The sequence below is a fragment of the Canis lupus genome, chromosome 32, assembly GCF_011100685.1.
Source record: "Canis lupus familiaris isolate Mischka breed German Shepherd chromosome 32, alternate assembly UU_Cfam_GSD_1.0, whole genome shotgun sequence".
In the NCBI taxonomy this organism is placed as follows: Eukaryota; Metazoa; Chordata; class Mammalia; order Carnivora; family Canidae; genus Canis; species Canis lupus.
In genome coordinates, this window is record NC_049253.1 from 25,124,623 (window position 1) to 25,147,735 (window position 23,113).

Genomic DNA, 23,113 nt, shown 5'->3' on the forward strand with positions numbered 1-23,113 from the left:
CGCAAGGGTTTATTTACAAGCTTGAGCTTGAGTTCAAGTATACAGAGCGGAAGCAGGGACTTGGTCCCTGAGGTGGGTTCCAGCTGGGTTTTTGTGGACCTCCAGAAGGGGTGGAGGAATTTCTCAAGTTCTGTTTACACTCTTATATGGGGCTTTCAAGGGCATTAAGTTCTGTTCTCATTCTGATATAGGACTTTCTGCCACTCGCTTCAGCTCTGTTCTCATTCTAATATGGGGTTTAACTGGAGTAAGGTAAAGTTCAGCTTTTATTCACAGGGGCCTGAGATGGCTGTACTTGTGCTAACGCTGAACTTAAGGTGGAATGGCCTTAATTTTCTCGGCCTCCACAAAATAGTAGAGCAGGAATGAAAGATATGGAAACTAAAAATAAAATAAGCCAAACAACTAAACAAAAAACAATAGAACATATCAAAGAAACCAAGAGCTATTTCTTTGAAAAAAATTAATAAAATTGATAAACTTCTAGCCACACTTATCAAAAAGGAAAAAAAAAAAAAGACCCAAATACCCAAATAAATAAAATCACAAAGGAGAGAGGAAAAATTACAACCAACACCACAGATAATCATAAAAGAATACTATGAAAAACTATATGCCAATAAATTGAAAAACCTGGAAAATGGATAAATTTCTAGACAAATAAATTATTAAAACAGAAGGAAGAAATAGAAAGCTTGAACAGACCAATAACCAGTAAAGAAAGGAGTCAATAATCAAAAAACTCCCAACAAGCAAAATTCAGGACCAGATGCCTTCACAGGCAAATTCTACCACACATTTAAAGAAGAATTAATACCTATTCTTCTGAAACTATTTCACAAAAGAGAAAAGGAAGGAAAATTTCCAAGTTCATTCTATGATGACAGGTTTACTGTGATAGCAAAATGAGATAAAGACACTACCAAAAAAAGAGAATCACAGGTCAATATCTCTGAGGAATATAGATGCAAAAATTCTCAATAAAATACTAGTAAACAGAATCCAACAATACTTTAAAAAAATCTTTCACCACAATCAAATAGGATTTATACCTGGGTTGCAAGGGTGGTTCGATATTCGAAAATCAGTCAACATAATACATATAATAATAAAGAAAAGATAAGAACCATATGATCCTTTCAATAGATACAAAAAAGCATTTGAAGAAGTACTATATCCATTCATAATAAAAGCCCTTAATAACCTAGGCTTAAAGGGAACATACCTCAACAGAATAAAGGCTGTATATGAAAAACTCACAACTAACATCATCCTTAATGGGGAAAAATTGTGAGCTTTTCCTCCATGGTCAGGATTAAGAAAGGCATTTTCACTTTCACCACTATTATTTAACATAATACTGGAAGCCCTAGCCTCAGCAATCAGACAACAAAAAGAAATCAGAAGCATTCAAATTGGCGAGGAAGTAGTAAAATTTCACTATTTGCAGGTGACATGATACTCTATATAGAAAACCTGCAAGACTTCACCAAAACACAGCTAGAACTGATACACAATTTCAGTAAAGTTTCAGGATACAAAATCAATGTACAACAATCTGTTGCATTTCTATACACCAATAATGAAGCAGCAGAAAAAGAAATTAAGGAATCAATCCCGTGTACAACTGCACCAAAAACAGTAAGATACCTAAGGAATAAATCTAGCCAAAGAGAGGAAAAACCTGTACTGTCCAAAAAATAAAAAACTGATGAAATAAGTTGAAGATGACACAAATAAGTGGAAAGTTATGCTGTGCTCTGGGAGGAATAAGTACGAATAAAATGTCTATATTATCTATATCAATCTACAATTTTAATTTAATCCCTATCAAAATACCAACAGCATTTTTTCATAGAACTAGGACAAACAACCTTAAAATTTGTATAGAGCCACAAAAGACCCTGAATAGCCAAAGCAATTCTAAAAAAGAAAAGGAAAGATGGAGGCATCACAATTTCAGATTTAAAGTTATACTACAAAGTTGTAGTGATCAAAGTAGTATGCTACTGTCACAAAAATAGAGCACAGATCTATAGAAGAGAATAGAAAACAAAGAAATGAACCCACAACTATGTGGTCAATTAATCTTCAACAAAGCAGGAATAGGAAAAAGACAGTCTCTTCATAAATGATGCTGGGGAGATTGGACAGCAACATACAAAAAATGAAATTGGACCACTTTCTTATGCCATACACAAAAATAAATTCAAAGTGGATGAAAGACCTAAATGTAAGACAGGACACAATAAAAATCCTAGAAGAGAAAAACGGATTGTAGCTTCTTTGATATTGGCCATAGTAACATCTTTCTTACTATGTCTCTTGAGGTGAGGGAAACAGAAGCAAAAATTAACTATTGGAATTTCATCAGAATAAAAGTCTTTTACACAGTGAAGGAAACAATTAACAAAACTAAAGGGCAACTTATGGAAGGGGAAAAGATATTTGCAAAACATATGCAATGCAGGATTAGTATGCAAAATCTATAAAGAACTTATCAAACTCTGCACCCCCCAAATAAATAATCCAATAAAAAATGGGCAGAAGTCATGAATAGACTGGGTCAGAATCAAGTCCCACATTGGGTTCCTTGAGGGAAGCCTGCTTCTCCATTTGCCTATGTCTCTGCCTCTCTTTCTCTGTGTGTCTCTCATGAATAAATAAATAAATAAATTTTAAAAAAGAAATTAAGTTGTTAATGTTAAGCTATATGGTATCTTATGTTAGCTCCAAAGCAAATACACACAGATGCACACATAAATACACACTCAGACACACACACAAATGTGTATAGAAGTTATGCAAAAGAAACAGAGAAAGGAATCAAAGCATGTCAGTACAAAAAAAAAAAAAAAAATTAAACAAAAACAGCAAATACAGAAAAGCCAGGCAAAAGAACTACAAGACTAATAGAAAATAAGTAACAAAATGGCAATAGTAAATTCTAAACTTTCAATAATTTTAAAAGTAAATGGATTGAACTCACTAATCAAAAGAAGGAGAGAGGCTGAATGGATAAGAAAAAAAAAGTTCCAACTACATACTATCTTTAAGAAAATTATTTTTTTAGAAATGACAAATACCCACCATTTGCTTCAACGTGGATGGAACTGGAGGGTATTATACTGAGTGAAATGAGTCAATCGGAGAAGGACAAATGAGAACATTCATTTGGGGAATATAAATAATAGTGAAAGGGAATAGAAGGGAAGGGAGAAGAAATGGGTAGGAAATATCAGAAAGGGAGACAGAACATAAAGACTCCTAACTCTGGGAAATGAACTAGGGGTGGTGGAAGGGGAGGAGGGTAGGGGGTGGGGGGTGAATGGGTGACGGGCACTGAGGGGGGCACTTGACGGGATGAGCACTGGGTGTTATTCTGTATGTTGGCAAGCTGAACACCAATAAAAAATAAAGTTATTATTAAAAAATAAAATAAAATAAATAAATAAAATCTAGTTAGTTAACATATATGGTAAAATTGGCTTCAGGTGTAAAATTTGGTGATTCATCACCTACATATAACACCCAGTGCTCATCACAACAAACACCCTCCTTAATACCCATCACCAATTTAGCCCATCCTGTGCCCACCTTTTTCCATCAACCCTCAGTTTGTTCTCTGAGTTCTTATGACTAGCTTCCCTCTCTCTTTTTTTCCCTTCCCCTAAGTTGGACTGTTTTGAAGAACTCACTTTAGAATTCAGATCACATGTAGACTGAAAATAAAAGGATAAAAAAATGCCAAATGATAACCACTAGAGGAAAGTGGTCATACTTATATCAGACAAAATAGATTTCACATAAAAACCGGTCACAAGAGAAAAAGAAGGGCATAATTTAAAAGAGTCAATTTACCAGGAAAATATAACAATTATATTACAAATAACTTCAGAGATCCTAAGAATATGGAACAAAAATTGACATACTGAAGGGAGAAATAGTGAGAAATAAGAGTAGGATATTTCAATATGCATCTTTAGTTAATGGTTTGAGCTTCCAGACAGAATATCAACAAAGAAGGGGAGAAATTAAACAATACTACATACAAAATAAACCCAACAGACATACCTGGAACATTCTACCCAATAGCAGCAGAATACACCTTTCCATGTGCACATGGAACATTCTCACATGATTACATTTTCATTCATTTACAAACTCTTCACAAATGTAAGAATATTGAAGTTAATCAAATATCGTTTCTGACTCAAATGAAATGAAATTAGATATTAATAATAGAAAGAAAACTGGAAAATTCACAAAAACATGGAAATTACATAACACACTCTTGAACAACCAGGGCGTAAGAGAAAAAAATTTAAATAAAAGTAGACAATTCCTTACCATGAACTAAAACAAAAACGCCATATGCCAAATCTTATGCGGTACAACAAAAGCAGTACTGAGAGAAGTTTACTGTGATAAACCCCTCAAATAAAATAGAAAAAAAAAAAAAACCCTCAAATAAGGAACTTAACTTTATACTTTAAGGAAGTAGAAAAGGAAGACAAACTAAGCCCAGAGTAGGGAGAAGTAAATAACAAAGACTAGAGCATACTAAAATAGAAATGCAATAGTATTTTCAATACAATAGCATCCTATGCTATTAAAAAATACGAAACAGATACAAAATTAATAAAACTAAGAGTTAATGTTTTGGAAAAAACAAAAAAAAAGACAAGTATCCAATCTTGAGAATGAACAAAGATGGAAGCATCACATTCCCTAATTTCAAAATATATACAAAGCTACATTAATCAAAGCAATATGGTATAGGCATTAGAACTGACATATCAGTCAAAGGAAGAGAATAGTAAGCCCAAAACAAAACAAAACAAAACAAAACAAAACAAAACAAACATGCATGTGGGGTCAAGTGATCTTTGACAATGTTGCCAAGATTTCACAATTGGCAAAGAATAGTTTCTTTAATAAATGGTATCGAGAAACTGGATATCCACATACTTAAAGGAATGAAACTGGATCCTTATTTTGTCATGGTAAAAAATCGACTCAAAATGGATTAAAGACTTGAATATAAACTTGGAACTGTGAAAATCTTAGAACAAAATAGGTAGAAATTTTCAGGATATTAATTTGGCAATGAATCCTTAGATATGACACCAAAATTACAGGCAATTAAAAATAACAAAGTGAGGGACTATATCAAACTAAAAAGAATCTGTGCAACAATATAAGCAATCAACAAAGTGAATGCAAACCTAAAAAGTGGGAGAAAATATTTGCAACTCAGGTATCTGATAAGGGGTTAATCTCCAATATATATAAAGAACTTCTAAAACTCAATAGAAAAAAGAAACCCAATTAAAAAAATGTGCAAAGGACTTGAATAGGCATTTCTTCAAAGAATACACACAAATGACCAACTGGTATACAGAAAAATGCTCAATGTTACTAATAATTGGAGAAATGCACATCAAAACCACAATTAATTATCACCTCACACCTGTCAGGATGGCTATTATTTAAAAAAAAAAAAAGTTTGGAGAAGCTACTGAAAAATTGAAACCCTGTGTATTGTTGGTAGGAATGCCAAATGGTGCAGCCACTATGGAAAAAGCATGGGGGTTCCTCAAAAAGTTAAAAATAGAACTACAATATGATTAAGCAATCTTTTCTGTATATTTACCCAAAAGACTTGGAATCAGGATTTCAAAGATAAATTGATAATCTCATGTTCATTGCAACACTATGAATGGAAAAGGAAAATATGGTATTGACTTTTTTCATTTATTTTCTTTCTGATCCTCCGTATTTTTCAATACTACCATATTCAAGTACATTGATTCTTTGTTCTGTCTGCTTAATTCTGCCACTGAATCCCTTTAATGAAGCCTTCATTTTAGCTATTTTACTTTCTAGCTCTCCAATATTTGCCTGCTTCCTTTTTCTAGTTTCTACCTCATTATTGATATTCTCATTTGGTGTACAAATCATTTTCTTGATTCTCTTTGCTACTCTTTCCATGATTTTCTTTAGCTCTTATAGCATATTTGAATCAGTTTATAAAAACCTTTAGTAAACCTAATGTTTGTGTGTTTCCTCAGAAACAATTTCTGCTAATTTATTTTATGAATAGGCAATGCTTTGTATACATTGTATATACTTTGTATTTTTTCCCCTGACAGTGGCACATTTAAAATTATTATAATGTGACAACTCTGGAGATCAGATTCTTTCTCATCATCAGTTTTTCTTGTTTGTTATAGGTGGTATTTATTTGTGTGTTTAGTGACTTTTCTAACTATTTTTGTAAAATCTGTATTCTTTGCGATGTGTGCACCCTGAGGTATCTTTTCCTGTAGAACATGTTTAGCTAATGGTTAGTTAGAGATTTCCTTGAAAATAAGGGGCTAAAATGAAAATGAGAGCAAGAATGAAAGGAGGAAGTAAGAGGAAAAAGAGAGAGAGAGAAAGAGGAAAAGAGAAGGAAGAGGATAAGGCAGGAAAGGAAAAGAAAGAAAGATAAAGAAAAAGAAAGAAAGAAAAAAAGAAAGAGAAGGAAGAAGGCGGAGGACATGAAAAGTACGGAAGGCAGCCTCCCACCCGCACTCCCCCTCCCTCCATCCCCACTCCCTCACTCCCTCCACCAGTCCCGCCCTCCTCCCTCCACACTCCCGCCCTCCCCTCCCTCCCTCCCTACTCACCGCCCACGATAAGAAGCAAAAGAAAGAAAGAAAGAAAGAAAGAAAAGAAAAAACCTCTTCTAGTTTTGCAGATGAGTTCTGTGCAGCACACACTGTAAATGCTTGGCTAGGCTTGTTCAGAGCCTGGAGAGGAGACAGAGATGAAACTTTAGGATCTTCTCAGTTTTTTATATCAACAAAGGAGTTCATTGTTGGTGAGGAGATTTATCCAGATTATCATATAAAGTCACATTTTTACTACAGAATTTGGGCAAATGGGGAATTCATATTATTTCTATGCCAAATATTAAAACCTATGAAGACAACATCAAAATAATATGGTGATATCATTGAGGATTCAGAAGTATCAAAAATGGTTAGCTCTTCTTATCAGAAAAAGAACCCATCAGTTCAGCTAAGATTCTAAATGGGGACAAAAAAAGAAATAATATATAGAAAAAAATGCTTGTTGTAGAAACAAAGACCATATAAGCTACACATATTTTTGTCTTTTTATTAGTTATATATTTATATAATTTAACTAATTTTCTTCTTTAGTTTCCTCTCTCATTTTACAGTACTATTTTATACAGGCTAGAGTAGTGATTACTGCTAGTAACCTTATTTTATACGTTGCTAGAAATCAAGGATGGATTGTTACTGAACTAAAAGGGATAATGAACATCAGTTAGACATGTAAATGTGACAGATGAAAGTTTGAGTCTCCTCTTTGGGAAAAGGGTGAGGACATACTAAGAACTGTTCGTGTTAAGTTAATTGGTAGCAGGCTGTTGCTGGAACTGTTCAAGAGTTTAAGCCTAAGAAGAATGTTTGATCAGATGTGGCCATTGAATAGCTGTTGATGGTGGCAAATACGAGGACTGGTTCACTGAGCATCCATTCCTATAATCTCTCAGAAGCAGATAGCAGACAGGTATGAAGTATTTACTCAGGTTTCTTTGTATCTAGACTTAGCATATATTTTATTTTATGACAATTGGATGCATTTATGCAAGACTTAGAGCAAATAAAGTCAGAATTTAGGGTATTCATTTTTCTACACAGGTCATGGCAGTGGCGGAATGATTCTGAAGCCAGCAGATTCTTGATTCATCAATTTTTGCAAAGAACAACTTTTTTGATTTTGGAAGAAACACAATAGATCTGGGTGGTAAAAATTGCTCCTGGGACCTTAACCTAGTTACCCTTCTTCGTCTCAGCAATTATATACGGGCCAAATTTTCTATGGTGAGTCCTTTCTTTCCCAGTTTAGACAGACAATAATGCTTTCTGTTTGTTATAATTGGACACTCTTCAATATAGCCTCCAAATGAAAACTTGCATAATTTGACCAGAACAAAAGTGCTGAAATTCTAGTAAGAACAGCCAGTCACCTGACTGAATAAGAACATTTTAAAAACTTTAAAAGGTTAACAAGATTAGAAGTGGAAAATCCTTCTGTGAAATGACTAACAATATATTGCCAATCTGTTAAGCATAGGATTAGGCAGATGAAGATAAAATATGTTACAGTATCTCTTTAACCCACTGATGGTAAGTAGAAAATGAAGATAATATTATTGCAGTTTTTCAATAAAACAGACCTGTTGAAAAAGCTTGAAACCACACTCTGCAAGCATAGGCAGTAGACACTTGCTAAACAGCTTGTAATTATTTCATAGGGTTTATTTTATTTACCTACTAATATGATTACAACTGTCACTATTTTGGATATCACAATCAATTAATAAATAAAACCAGAAAGACTTATGTGATTTATCTACATGCATCCTAATTGTCTCAAAAGTACCATGTCAAAAGAGGTTATATAACACGAAGTCTACAGATACCAGCAATATTAAAAAGATGAAATGAGATAAACAATGATAACCAGGGGAGGGAATGATAAATCTGCAATGCTAGCTTAGTCTGTTTCACTTATCTCCTGCAGTGAAAAGTAACTTGCTAACTGATTTGGTGTCTCAATTCTCCCAAAAATACTGTGTGAAGATAAAATAAGACTGGCATTGACTACACATTTGCTAAAATGAAAAAAATCAACATTCAAATAATCTGAGGTTTACAGTCAGAAAAGGTGGTGGAAAATGTAGATATGTTCCTAGAAAGAAGTATGGAGGTAGTGCCAGCTCCTTCAAATCTCCAACAATCACAAATAAGAGTTTCCTACAGAAAGTATTCAAAATTCACTTTATAGCTGAATTTATAATTAAGGTAGTCAGAAATGTATACATTAAATAGAATCAGTCTCATGATAAACCATACACTTAGGATTAGTCTGTTCTATATCCAAAAAATCATAGTAAAAACTTAATATAGACATTATCTATTAGAATTTGTAGAAAAAAATCAAGGAATATGAAAAATTACCTTGTAAAGAATAGTCTTATTTATTTTTTCAAAGTCAGTCAAGCTAATTGATACTTTGCAAAAGATATTCAAATTAATTAGTTTAAATGGTATATTAATGTTTGTTAAATTATTTATTTATTTAAAATATTAATTTATTTATTATTATTTATTTATTATTTATTTATTTAAAATATTAATTTATTTAAAAATTTATTTGATAAAACATTTGACTATTACAAAAACAAAATTTACAATTATACAAAGATCAAAGCACTAGAAATCACTAGAAATTATATGCATTTTTAAGAAGATTTTATTTATTTATTTGAGAGAAAATGAGTGAAGTGAGGAGCAAAGAGAGAAGCCAGCTCTCTGAGCAGGGAGCCCAATGTGGGGCTTGATCCCAGGACCCTGAGATCATGACCTGAGCAGAAGGCAGATGCTTAACTGACTGAGCCACCCAGGTCTCCCCATATTCATGTTTTATTTCTATGATATACAAAATTTGATTCTAGTTTTTCATACTATGTTCCAGTTGCTGTGAGTATCAGGAAACATTAGGAAATACGGTAGGAGTTGAAGCATTGCTTCTATGGGAAACAGTTAAGTTCATGCCGAGTGCCTCTGGTTACATTTTCATCAACTGATTCTGTTTAAAGACATCTTTTTTTTTTAAGATCTTATTTATTTACTCATGAAAGACACACGGAGAGAGAGAGACAGAGACATAGGCAGGGCGAGAAGCAGGCTCCTCGCAGGGAGCCTGATGTGGGACTCCATCCCCAGACCCGGGATCATGTCCTGAGCCAAAGGCAGATGCTCAACCACTGAGCTACCCAGGCGTCCCTGTTTAAAGACATCTTATTTAATATATATTGTCGATTCATACCATTGAATTAGTAGCCAGCTGCACTATAACACGTTTGAACAAAGCTTGTATGACACAGACTTTTTTTTTTTTTTCTCCTTGTAGCTTTCTTGCATTTAGAAACACTAGACGACACCTCAGGCACTATACTCAGGGGCCATTTAAACAATGATAAAATCACCAACAGACAGCAAAAATATGTGAGAAATGTGGCGCTATATAGATTATGGAAAGGACACTTATTTGCAGTATGAGGATTGAAACAAGAAGGCACAGCATCACTTTGTTCAACCTCAGGTGAGAATGTGTGCATGGGGCTACTCAAATTTTTCACTGTTCTACATATTCTTGAATGACTGCAAAAATGCCACAAGTATTGATTTAGAGGTTACAAATAAATATTAAAAAGATAAGCACATAAATCACTCTGTATATGTGTGTAGGTATATGTGTGTGCACATGAACATACATGTATATATTTATAAATATGTATGCATATATATTTGCAGCCTAAAGTATAAAATATAACATGCAGTATACAAAATAATGCTATTAATAATGTTAAATTAAAAACAGCTTATAGATAAATTGCTAGAAGAAAATAAATAATCTACCATCCATCATTTCAATGGGAGATTTCAGATCACTTTACTTTGTCAATGACTGAAGCAGACAAAAAGAAAATTAAAAATATAAAATATTCATCACAGTGATAGTATAGATCCATTATTTTTACATGTAAGCAAATACTCAATTTCCTCAAGTATACATGAAGCTTTAATAGGCTATAAAATTATTTTTGGTAGGTCTTAAAGAGTCAGGTATAGTCTACATTATCTGTCATGCAATTAAATGAGAAATTGATAGAAACAGTAACAGACCAATAGATTTGGAACTTCCAAGGAAAAACTCATTTTGGAAACTGAAAAATACTTAGAACTTATCAAAAATAAAAGCTATATGCAAAAACTTGTAGGAAATGGTGTAAGTGGGTCTTAGAAACTTATTTAAATGCCATTAGAAAAGAAAAAGCAAAAAGCAAAAAAACAACAAACAAACAACTAAAAGGCCACTTAAGTGATTACATGGAAACAAATAATCTTAGAAAAAAGAGAAGAAATAAAACAATCCATATAAAAGAAGATAGAATAAAAACAAAATCAAGATAATAGAAAAGCAAATTCCTTGAAAAAACAAACTAGTAACATTGGCAATTACTTGTGAGATCTGAGAAAACAAAAAGAAAGCAAAAATTAAAACTATTAGAAATATAGAAGTGATATGCCAATACTGAAATACAAAAAATTACAACTATAAAAATGAGAAACTATGCCAAAATAATTGAAAACCAAGAATGGACAATCATCTAAAAAGAAATTAATTAAGAAATATTACTCAAGAAGAAATAGGAAATAAAAAGCATCTATAATCACTGGAGAAGTTTAAACAATAATTAAAACTCTATTCACTAAAGAGAACAGTCTTAGAAGGTTTTTAGGAGATTGATACCAAGTATTCAAGTGACAAAAAAATTTCAATCTTATAAACATTCTTCCTGAGAAAAGAAAAAAAGAAAACACAAATGTATTTTATGACACCAAGTTACTCAGGGTGTCACAATCAGAAAAGGCCCTACCAAAAAAAAAAAAAAAATTACATCAATCTCAGTCACAAAAATAGATGCAAAAATCCTAAATACACTTTTACCAAACCAAATCAAACATATGATCATTTTACTACTTACAGCATAAGGATCCAAAAAAATTCAATAGCATTTATGATAAAAACTCAACAAGTTAGGATGGGAAGAAATTATCCTGATAAAGGATATCTTTTTCTTTTATAACTCTACAGAAGATATTTTACTTACTAGAGAAAAAACAAGGATGTTTATTAATATTATGCTTGTCTGGCATACTCCTGAAAGTCCTAGTCCATGTGGTCTCTCATCCTTCTATAAACTTACATGAACGTGTATTCATGAGAAACAACAAAACAAAAAATATATATAAGAAATGAAAAACAAAAAAGCATAGCTGTTATTATTTGGATTGTATAATTATCTGAATAAATAGCTAAACAGAATCTGTAGCAGAATTATTAGAAACAAAAACAAAAAAGTGTAGTTTTGCTGACTGTAAATTTTAAAAATTCAGTTGTGATCCTTCACGCCAATAATAATCACTTAGAATTTAAAGAAATATAAAAATGTAATATAAAATACATTATCATTCAGCAGTAAAAATATATAGAATCTTAGAATAATTCCAATTAAAAGTGTGTACTACTTCTTGGGCATAAATTTTAACATTTTCAAATATATGAAACAAGATTTAAATAAATGGAAGTGGAAATCTCATGAATAGAAATATCTAATCCCATGGAAATGTCATTCTAGCAAAATTATATTTTCAATGCATTTTCTAATTAAAATTTCAAGGTCCTTCATAACACTTGATAATATGATTCCAAAATGGAAGAGTAAAAGACTAAGTATAACTAATTTAATTCTTTAAAAAAAAAAAAAAAGAACTAATTGTGGGAAAATTCTCTTATCAGATAGCAGTATCTGTAAAGAACTACTGCATTTAAGATAGTGAGGTATTGGCACAGGAATAGATAAACCAATAAAGGAAGGCATAATTAGAACACCCCCCCCCAAAATACTTATACATACCTAATTGCCTGGGTTATGATAAGAATTGGGATAATGTAGGAATTTTATATGAGTGGGGAAAATAATAAACTCAAAAATAAATAATACTAGGACAATTTATTATATTAAGAAATTTATTCTTAAACTTAAACTATAGATACACACATTAAATCTTAGTTGCAGATGGAAAATACATCTAAATTTGAAATATATTGGGGATCCCTGGGTAGCTCAGCGGTTTAGCACCTGCCTTTGGCTCAGGGTGTGATCCTGGAGTCCTGGGATTGAATTCCACATTGGGCTCCCTGCATAGAGCTTGCTTCTCCCTCTGCCTGTGTCTCTGCCAGTCTCTCTCTCTCTCTGTGTCTCTCCTGAATAAATACAATCTTAAAAAAAAAAAGAAATATATTATGAAATCTGTATAACTTCAATTTAGAGATGTATGTTAACTCAGTATTTGGATCAAACGATGCAATTATTTTGATACCTTTAATTAAATGATGATATATCAGTTAATTGTATAACAAACCACTATAAAATTACTGACTTAAAATAACAATCATTTATTTTTGTGCACGAGATACAGAAGGTTGGGAAATTCTTCTAATCTTGGTTGATTTGGGTTTGGCTTGTTCAGCATGTTATAAACTTGTGGCTCCTGGTTAGAATGGCCTTGGTGGAAATGATCAGGCTCTGCCCCATGTGGTCTCTTATCCTTCTATAAATTTACATGAACGTGTATTCATGGAAGAGGTAGGTTCCAAAGTCTTTTGAGATAATAAAAAAGCAAATTGTTATAACTGGCACAGTGTTATTTCCTCTATTGTATCAGAATGTAAAATATATTTTACAGAATGTAAAACATCCAGAGATAAGATTCAAGGAGTAGGAAAATATATTCTACCTCCTGATGTATGCAGCAGAAATGTGGAAATGCCAAGAAGGCAGATTTAGAGAATTGTGCAGAATTTTGTTCCATTTTGTAATCAATCTAACTAGAGAAAGTATAATTTCTTTAATTTATTTTAATTGGAAGTAAATATAACACCAAAGATGTTTCTCAGAAGACATCTTTTATCTTTTCAATATTAGATAATGTCATTTTCCCTATCACTGATATGCACTAATAATACATTAAAGGAAAAACAAGATAACCTTCTCTTCTAGAAATCTTCACTGTATCACCACACTTTCTCACCCTAATTTCTTTCTTGCTTTAGTGGGATTTAATGAAGACCAAATTACACATATGGTTATAAATTAACGAAAATTAATTTAACTCTTAGGGCAAATATTTCATGGTATTGCCAACTCAACACATTGTAAAAATGCAAGAAATGTGGGGATCCCTGGGTGGCTTGGCAGTTTGACACCTGCCTTCCGCCCAGGCCGTGATTCCAGAGTCCTGGGATCGAGTCCTACATCGGGCTCCCTGTGTGGAGCCTGCTTCTCCCTTTATGTCTCTGCCTCTCTCTCTCTCTCCTTCTCTCATGCATAAATAAATAGAATCTTTAAAAAAAATGCAAGAAATGGATAAAACTTTTAAAAATTTAGTGAAAGGTATGTTTATAAGACATTCATAAGAGCATTATGTGTTCCATTGAATTGCATTACAATTTATTGTCAATGACTTACAAAATGTTAAAAACATGGTTTATTCTCTGATAGACTTCTCTTTTTTGTATTGTACTATGTCCTTAAATTACTTAAGCAGAATTAACTTAGGTGGGCAATGATTTTCAGTGGAATACAAAAGGAAGAAAACAACTTTTTGATATATTGTTCATAGCCAGAGATGCTCAAAGGATAAATGTTTCTAATTTCAAAATGGACCAGACATCAATTCTCTTTTGATTCTCATAAATTTTGTTACAAATTGATACTAAGGTATGTAATATTCAATTTTTATTGCTAAAAATCCACATTAGAGAATTCCTAAAAATATTTTTGAATAACAGTATAATAGCAGATTTTCAAAATAGTTACACTTTAAAAATATTAATTTTTGCCTAAGAAGGAATTAAAGATTTGTGGAATCTTTACAAATGTATGTGCCAAAATTATTATAAAACACTCTTGAGGGATCCCTGGGTGGCGCAGCGGTTTAGCGCCTGCCTTTGGCCCAGGGCGTGATCCTGGAGACCCGGGATCGAATCCCACGTCGGGCTCCCGGTGCATGGAGCCTGCTTCTCCCTCTGCCTGTGTCTCTGCCTCTCTCTCTCTGTGTCTCTCATGAATAAATAAATAAAATCTTTAAAAAAAAAAAAAAAAAAAAAACACTCTTGAAATTATATTCTAAAAGCAGTTTTATACTTGAGAACATGAAATAAAGTTCAAATATAGATGGCTAGAAATCTGCAATTATGTGCCAAATGTGCAAATATTTAAACGGGCTGAGATCTTTCATAACTTTGATTGCTTTGATAAAACATGGCAAAGGTAAAATGGTAAAACAGCTTTTAGTTTATTATAACTTTAAATAGCTTTTATTAAGATTATTGCATTTTTAAAAATCCATATCAGCTTTTGAAAAAGAATACACCAAAACATAGTTTTTTTGGTAATTATTTGTTTATTCATTTATTTTAGCTTTTTGTTGAGATGAAGTTTATATGTGGAAAAATGTACATCTTAACAGTATAATTTGATTAGTTTAAATAACTGAATATACTCATGAAACCAGTACAGCAGGCAAGATATGGCATATTCCCATCACACCAAAAAGGTTTATTATGTGATCTCATCAGTTCCCATTTCTCTAAGGCAATCATTGTTTGATTTTTAATACAATTATTTGGACTTGTTCTTGACCTTCATAAGAAGTGAATCCTGAGTTAAATTTAACTTATCTGCATGTATTTACATTTAAAGGTGTTTTCCAATGTTTTTTCTCCTTTAAATTATTTTTAGATTTATTGAGGTATAATTGACATAAAATATTATATTAGTTCCAGATGTATAACACAGTGATTTGTCATTTCTATGCATTGAAAAATGGTCACTACAGTAAGTTTCGTAACAATCTATCCCTTAGAAAGTTAATAAAATATTAGTGACTTTATTCTTATACTATACATTACATTTTCATGGCTTGTTTATTTTATAGTGGGCATTTTTTACTTCCTAATCCCCTTCACCCATCCTTCCTAAACCCCAAACTCTGGTGACTACCTATTGACTACCTATATATTCTCTACATCTATGAGTCTAGGTTTTGTTTGTTTGTTTTGTTTTGTTTTATATTCCACATATAAGTGAAACCATGCAGTATTTGTCTTTCTCTGACTTAATTCATGTAGGACCCTTTAGATCCATTCATGATGTCACATATGGCAAGATTTCATTCTTTTTAGTACTAACATTCCATTGGATATATATGCCAAATCTTCTTTGTCCATTCATCCATCAATGGGTGCTTAAGTTGTTTTCCTATCTTGGCTCTACAAATAATGCTGTAATGAACATAGGTGTGTACATATCTTTTTGAATTAGTTTTTTTGTTGTTTTGGTTTTTTTTTGGATAGATACACAGTAATGGACTTGCTGGATCATATGGTAGTTCTTAATTTTAATTTTTTGAGGTACATCCATACTGCTTTTCATAGTGGCTGCACTAATTTGCATTACCACCAACAAAGCACAAATGTTCCCTTTTCTCCACATCTTTGTCAACACTTGTTTCTTATGTTTTTTATTTTAGTCCTTCTCACAGATGTAAAGTGATAATCTCATTACAGTTTTAATTTGTGTATCCCTGATAATTAGTGTCGTTGAGCGGCTAATCGTATGCCTGTTGGCTATCTGTATATCCTCCTTGGGAAAAAAATGTCTATTCAGACCCTTTGGCTATTTTCCTAAGTAGATTTTTTTTGTTGTTTTAAGTTTTATGCGTTCTTTATATATTTTGGAAATTAATCCCTTATCAGATATGTCATTTGCAAATATCTTCCCCATTCAGTATATTGTCTTTTCATCTTACTGATGGTTTTCTTCACTGTGCAGATGCTTTTTAGTTTGATATATTCCCATGTATTTATTTTTGCTTTTGTTTTCCTTGCATTTGAAGTCAGATTAAAAAAAACAACAACAATAAAACATGTTGCTAAGACTGATTCAAGTATTTTACTACCCATGTTTTCTTTGAGGAGTTTTATGGTTTCAGGTCTTACATTCAAGTTTTTAATCTATTTTGAGTTAATTTTTGTGTTTGGTGTAAGATAAAGGGTGAGTTTCATTCTTTAACATGTAGCTGTCCAGTTTTCCCAACATTATTTATTGAAGAGACTGTCATTTCTCCATTATATATTCTTGCCTTTTTTGTCATAGATTAATTGATTATATATGTATGGTATATGTCTGGTATGTCTATTCTATTCTATTGCTTCATGTATGCTTTTATGCTAATACCATACTGTTTTAATAACCTTAGCTGTGAAAGATCTGTTCTACTAGTCTTTAGGTCATTTTCAGAGTGAGTTACATCATGTGCAGTTGTTGCCTCAGTGTGTCTGTGGGACGAGACAAGTTCAGGGTCCTTCTACTCTGCCATCTTCCCAAATATCTTCAAAAACAGTGTTTAATTGTCAAATAGCTCATAAAATTTTTTGAGTTACATTTTGAATGATGGGCAAGAGAGATGGGTCATTTTTCTTATGGAACTCCATTTAACAGGTAAAACAAACTTTAAATAGGAAAATCATAGTGTAGTGAGTGGCAAGGAGAAATATAGGGAATTATTATCATAATCCATATTTTGTCCTCTCCTGTCTCAGAACCACCCCATATCTGTTCACTCCATGTATATTGTTATTCCCCCTTTATACGCCCTTCATATAGATAGTCAATTTTACAATGTTGATTTAGTTATCATATTTTTAAGAAAACTTTCTCTGGATTATCTTCTTTTAAGAATACTCCCAAGTCTGGATTAGAAACCTCCTTTGTTGGGCTTTATATTACTTGTGTATCCCTTATTAGAGCAATCCACATAGTCTATTATTATTGTCTGTTTGCATATTTGTTACTTCTACTAAGCAATATTCTTTTATTTTCATCTTAACTCTACTATGTTTCACACAAAATCTGTATGCAACTGATACATCCACTCCCATGAAATAGACAAGCAAATTGAGATCCAGAAGGGTTATATATTTGGCAAGATCATGAAACTTAATAAAGAGTAGAGTCAAGATTAAACCAAAGTAAATGAAGGTTGACCATTGTGGGTAACCACAAATAAATCACCCTCAACAGAATCATGACTGGCTACTTTGATGAGAAATGCTTCCAGCAATAAAATATTCAAGAAGTAATAACTTGAAAATCATTATTCCTAATTGTGCTTTTCTTTTAAAATATCCAAAATTTTCCCATTAATAAATTACACAAATTCTTCCTGTATATTCTTATATGCCAACTTTCAGATAATTTCTTTTATAGTAATTTAGAGCCAAAAGATACAAGAAAGTGCTTTGTTAAACAAAGACAGAATTTTCAAGTCTTTTAATATCCCCAACATACATATCATAGAACTTATAGATTTCCCTTATGGCTTATTTTAATCAAAAGATATAGTTTTAGTACTCCACGAGGAATCACACACAGATAATATTGCAATTTCAAGAGAGAGAAGTTATCCTTATTAAGTCTGTTATTTAATTATTGATTTTACTCTGATCTTGATGGTTGAAAGGAATTTGGATATGGAGGGTGAATGATGCAAAATACAATATGTTGGTTTTATGTTTGTAACAAAGGATATTTTCCAAGAATATTTCTGCACATAAAATCCAGTTATGCTTGAAGTGATTCATTCTTTGTTACTCCTTTCTCTATTTCATACCTGTCAAGAGCATGATGCCCCTCTCCAGTAGCTAGCAAAACAGATCTTAAATGTAGAACAACCAATTGCATCTATCCACCCATGTATAGTCTATAATATTAAACGTAACCTCTATCCTGTGGGAGCCTCTATTTTTCTTCCAAGACAACTTGGAAGAAGGACTTAATCTTTCTTTAAAATAACTTTTATTTCTTTAAAATAACTCCCCCTACAGAGGCAATGGTGACTAATAGAAATTTCAAAGGGAAAGAGTATATGGCTTACACTACTCTAAGACATAAAATTTCCTTAATTCTCTTTTGACATAACTCCACTTTAAGCATCTACCTGCCCACAAACATGGTATTTTCTACCTGGATTGGTATATTCAGGAGTCAGTGTTGCTTTTTCCACTCTTCCCCTATTTTTTATTTTTCTCTAAGCATTTTGCTGTGCTTCTCTCCTTTTTTTTTTTAAGCAAATTAATTTTACTGTCCCTTTTTCCCCAAATGCACATATTTAGATACTTTGGCCATTCATCAAGGAAAAGACTCTGTGCATTTCTGGGGTTCACCGACCTTAGAAAGGAGTAGAGAATTATAAATATCATTTTCTTCCTAATCAGTATCCTGTCATTCAAAGATCCTGTACCTTTGACAATGAAATCACATGGCATTCTGATACTCTGAAATAACATTATATTGACTTCAGCTTCACCTGTTTTTAAATAGTGCTGATTCCCATATTTGGGGGGGGGGGGTAATATACTATCATTCTTAAATAATAAACATGCATGCAGGAAACTTAGCTTGGTGACAATGAGTCATCAAGATGGGCAATTTTATAAAGGCAAGAGTGTAAAAATAAACTTTAAACACTCTAGTGGATTGAGTGGTGGCCACCTCAAATATATGTCTACTGGGAATTTGTGAATGTGACCTTATTTGAGAAAAGTGTCTTTTAGATGTAATTGCACTAATGATCTCAGGATGAGATCATCTTGGCTTAATCAGGTGGACCCCTAATCCATTAGAAGAGAAGACAACAGAAAGGCATGTAGACTGGGAGGTGATTGAAGACTGGGGCAGAGATAGTAATGATGTGTTTATGAAATAAGTATGCCAAGGCTTGCTGGCAGCCACTAGAAGCTAAGAGACACGCATGGTATATATTCTTCCTTAGAGCTTCTGGAAGACATCAACTCTGCTGGCACCTTAATTTTGGCTTTCTGGCCTCTAGAACTATGAGAAAAACAATTTCTGTCACTTTAAAGCATCCAATTTGTGTTATTTTGTTATGGCAGTCCTAGGAAGCTAATACAGATATTCTTTGTCTCAAACTAATTATATTACTTAACAATAGATATTTATTGCTCATAATCCCTTATTTGGTAGCAGTATGGTATAGAAAATCAGGGAATGACCTTAAAAACATATCAACAAATTTAAACTTACATCCCAATTTTACCTTTTATGGGCTTTGTCAATAATTCATATCCTTAATGTTTTATCAAAAGCATGATATAATAATAATATATTACATGAGGTGAGGGGTACATGACCTAATTTTCCTCCAACCTTAGTTTTAATTATTTTATTTATACAATTATATTGTTATAAATGTAATGAAAATGAACTAGTACTGTAAGGTTTATTATAGAATTGAGCAGTTCTGTGCTCTATTCCCTCTATAGCCCTATCACACTATTCTTATTTCCTATTATTTCTTCTTTCCTTGCCTTTTAAAGATGTTTATGTGTTAACTTTATAAGCCACATGAACCCACTATAGGCACTCATGATGTGGTTGTTTGCTCCCTCAAAGTAAGCATGAGTATTTCTCAAACCTCTCTAATGTTTTTAACATTTCTCTGTTGAGATCAGACCCACCAAGATAATTTCCCTTTGAATGAACTCAAAGTTAAGTAATCATAGATCTCAACTTCATCTGCAAATGTCTCTTTCTAAGTAAAGTTATAGTTACAGGAGTGATATACCATCATATCCACAACATTTAAAAGGTCGGGATTTTATGGAGTCTATACAGGGGCAGGTAGGAATCTGCAGTGTCATCTTAGAGTCTTGCCTTCCATTATCTATAATGTATCCTTTATTGAAAAAAATATATATACTTTGTGGAAAATGATTTCATATATATAATTTGTTATAATACACACACACATTTACTGACATTTTCCTAAAATCTTGGTGGTGTTTATGGGTAAGCCAGAGAGAAAAGTATGAGGGAAATGTTTAGAACTTCAAATCTATCAGGGCTTACATTTCTTTTAGGTGATCTTACATAAAATTAACTGCTGGAATCCTATGTTTGGATAATCTTTCTGTTCTATAGAGAAATGACTCTACTTTACTCATACTATCACATCATCAAGATGTAACTATAAGCAGATCTTCATGATGATCTTGCAAGAATGTTTTGTCCCTAATTACTGTGTATCTGAAATAACATACAAAATACTACATGATAGACTATAGATCATTTCATAGAATTACCATAGCTCTACAGATTAACAATTTATTTACAATAGAGAAAGGTCATTTCTGAACTTACCATGCCAAGCAATTCTTAAACACATTGTTAGCTCAGAGATAAAAGCTGTCACTAAATTATGCTATTCTGTGATTTCCAATGATACGTCAATAAACAGGAATTAGAAATTCATATGAACAGAGCCAAAATATCCTTTTGGCAAACCAATATTTTGATATTAATGTCCCTTTAATTTTTCAGGATAGTTTCACAAGGTATAATGGGGCCGATACTGATGCCAAGAATATCACTTGGGAAGTTAGAAATGCAAAATCTAGGACCCCATTGCAGACTTATTTAATGAAAATGAATTTTAACAAGGTTCTCTAGGTGATTCAAAGGCACATTAAATTTCAAGAAGCAGTACTCTAGTTAACAACTCTCACTGTATGATGAGGGTACTATGTGTCAGAAATGGTACAATTTGTCTGAGATCCCATAGCTGGTTAAAGGAAAAGCTGAAAAGTAGTACCTAATTCTCTGGACTCCTAACCCATCACTCTTCCAACACCTTTATTTCTCATGTCCAAATAAGCCTTTAAGTTTTGGAGAACAAAGACATCAATTTAAGTATTGGACTCTATGCAACATGAGATTATTTAGGAATCCTACTTCTACATGGTAAACTAAATGGGATAACCACAATACAAAAGAAGCAAAAGTTCTCTTACACTGCTTATTTCTGAAAACAAAGAGTGACAAATTTCAGAAAGGCAGGTGAAAGAATAGGCTAATTTACTATGAAAATAGCAATAGCAAAACCCAATATGTATAAAAATAAGGCTGAATCACTTAACATTTGTATAGCTACTCAATGGCAAGCTTCACTTTCTTTTCTTCTTTTTTCAAACTATTTCTTTCAGTTCCTAATATCTACATAGGTCACATGGTACGGAATCAATAAACTTGTCATGCTGATCTCTTCAATGATTTTCTAAATCCAGGGAAAAATAATTTTGGAATTAAGGTGAAATGGTTTGCATTTCAATTTCTCATTATGCACAACTTAATAATTTTTGGTCCGCTCAATGATGTGAAATTATAAAAGCAGTATCTCTTGCTTTGTACTTGAAATAATAAGTAAACTTCAGGTGGAAAAACCCAGTGTTTTCAAAGATCCCAGGCAGCAATGCTTGACATTTATTAAATCACTTGTTACAGAGGAGTAGAATCAATTTGAACAGTTTCTACCTGTGTATGTATCATTTTCTCTTCTTAAAATGGATGTGTGAGATCAACATTGAACCTTTTTGCAAGGCTTAAAGGAGAGTGATGCAAAGTAGTTTATCATTTGATGCTAGAAAACTAAATACAAAGGGGGTACGTTTATTAAATATTTAGTTAAGTAATTAATAGGAGAATAGAAGGATCTCTGTTCTTTCATCCGTTAAAGAGTATATTAATCCAATAACAGTTCTAGATTGAATTATTTTCCTGTGGCAACTGTTAATTTAAGAGGTTTAAAGACTCTATTTTTGAAAAGGCAAGATGGCAGAAGAGTGGATGTCCTCATTTCATCTGGTCCTCCAAATATAGCTAGACAACTTTCAAACCATTCTGAACACCTATGAATTCAACCTGTGTTCTAAGGAAGGGAAGCTGAACACTACAAATGCAAAAGTAACTACTTCTTGCAAGAGAGGTGCAGCTTCCAGGGGAGAAAGAACTCACAGGGCAAACAGCTTACACTGACCTGGCCACCTGACAAGGCACAGACCTGAGAGCCAGTGCAGCAGGCCCCTCCCCCAGAAGAGAAGTTGGAAGAACAGGGGAACAGCAAGTTTACTGACCAAACAGGACTGGAAAACTCTAGGACTGAGAGAAAATAGTATATATAACTCAAGGTTTTTTTTCTTATGATTCATTTATCTTTCAGGTTAAAAATTTCCAACATTCTTTCTTTTTTTCCTGTCTTAACCATAATGTTTTATCAACTCATTTTTAAGTCTTTTCCTTTTTGACTTTCATATTTTTACAATTACAAGTTATAAATATATTGTTCATTTATGGCTTCTTTCACAGCGTTCAATTTAATATTTGTGGGTTTTTAAATTTGTTTTGTATTGTTTTATAATTTTGGAATTTAGTACCTTCTAACATATGGACCAAAATACACTCAGAACCAAGTGGATCACTGTATTGGTCCACTCTGTGAGATTATATTCTCTCTCCCTTCCCACCCACCCCCCACTTTTT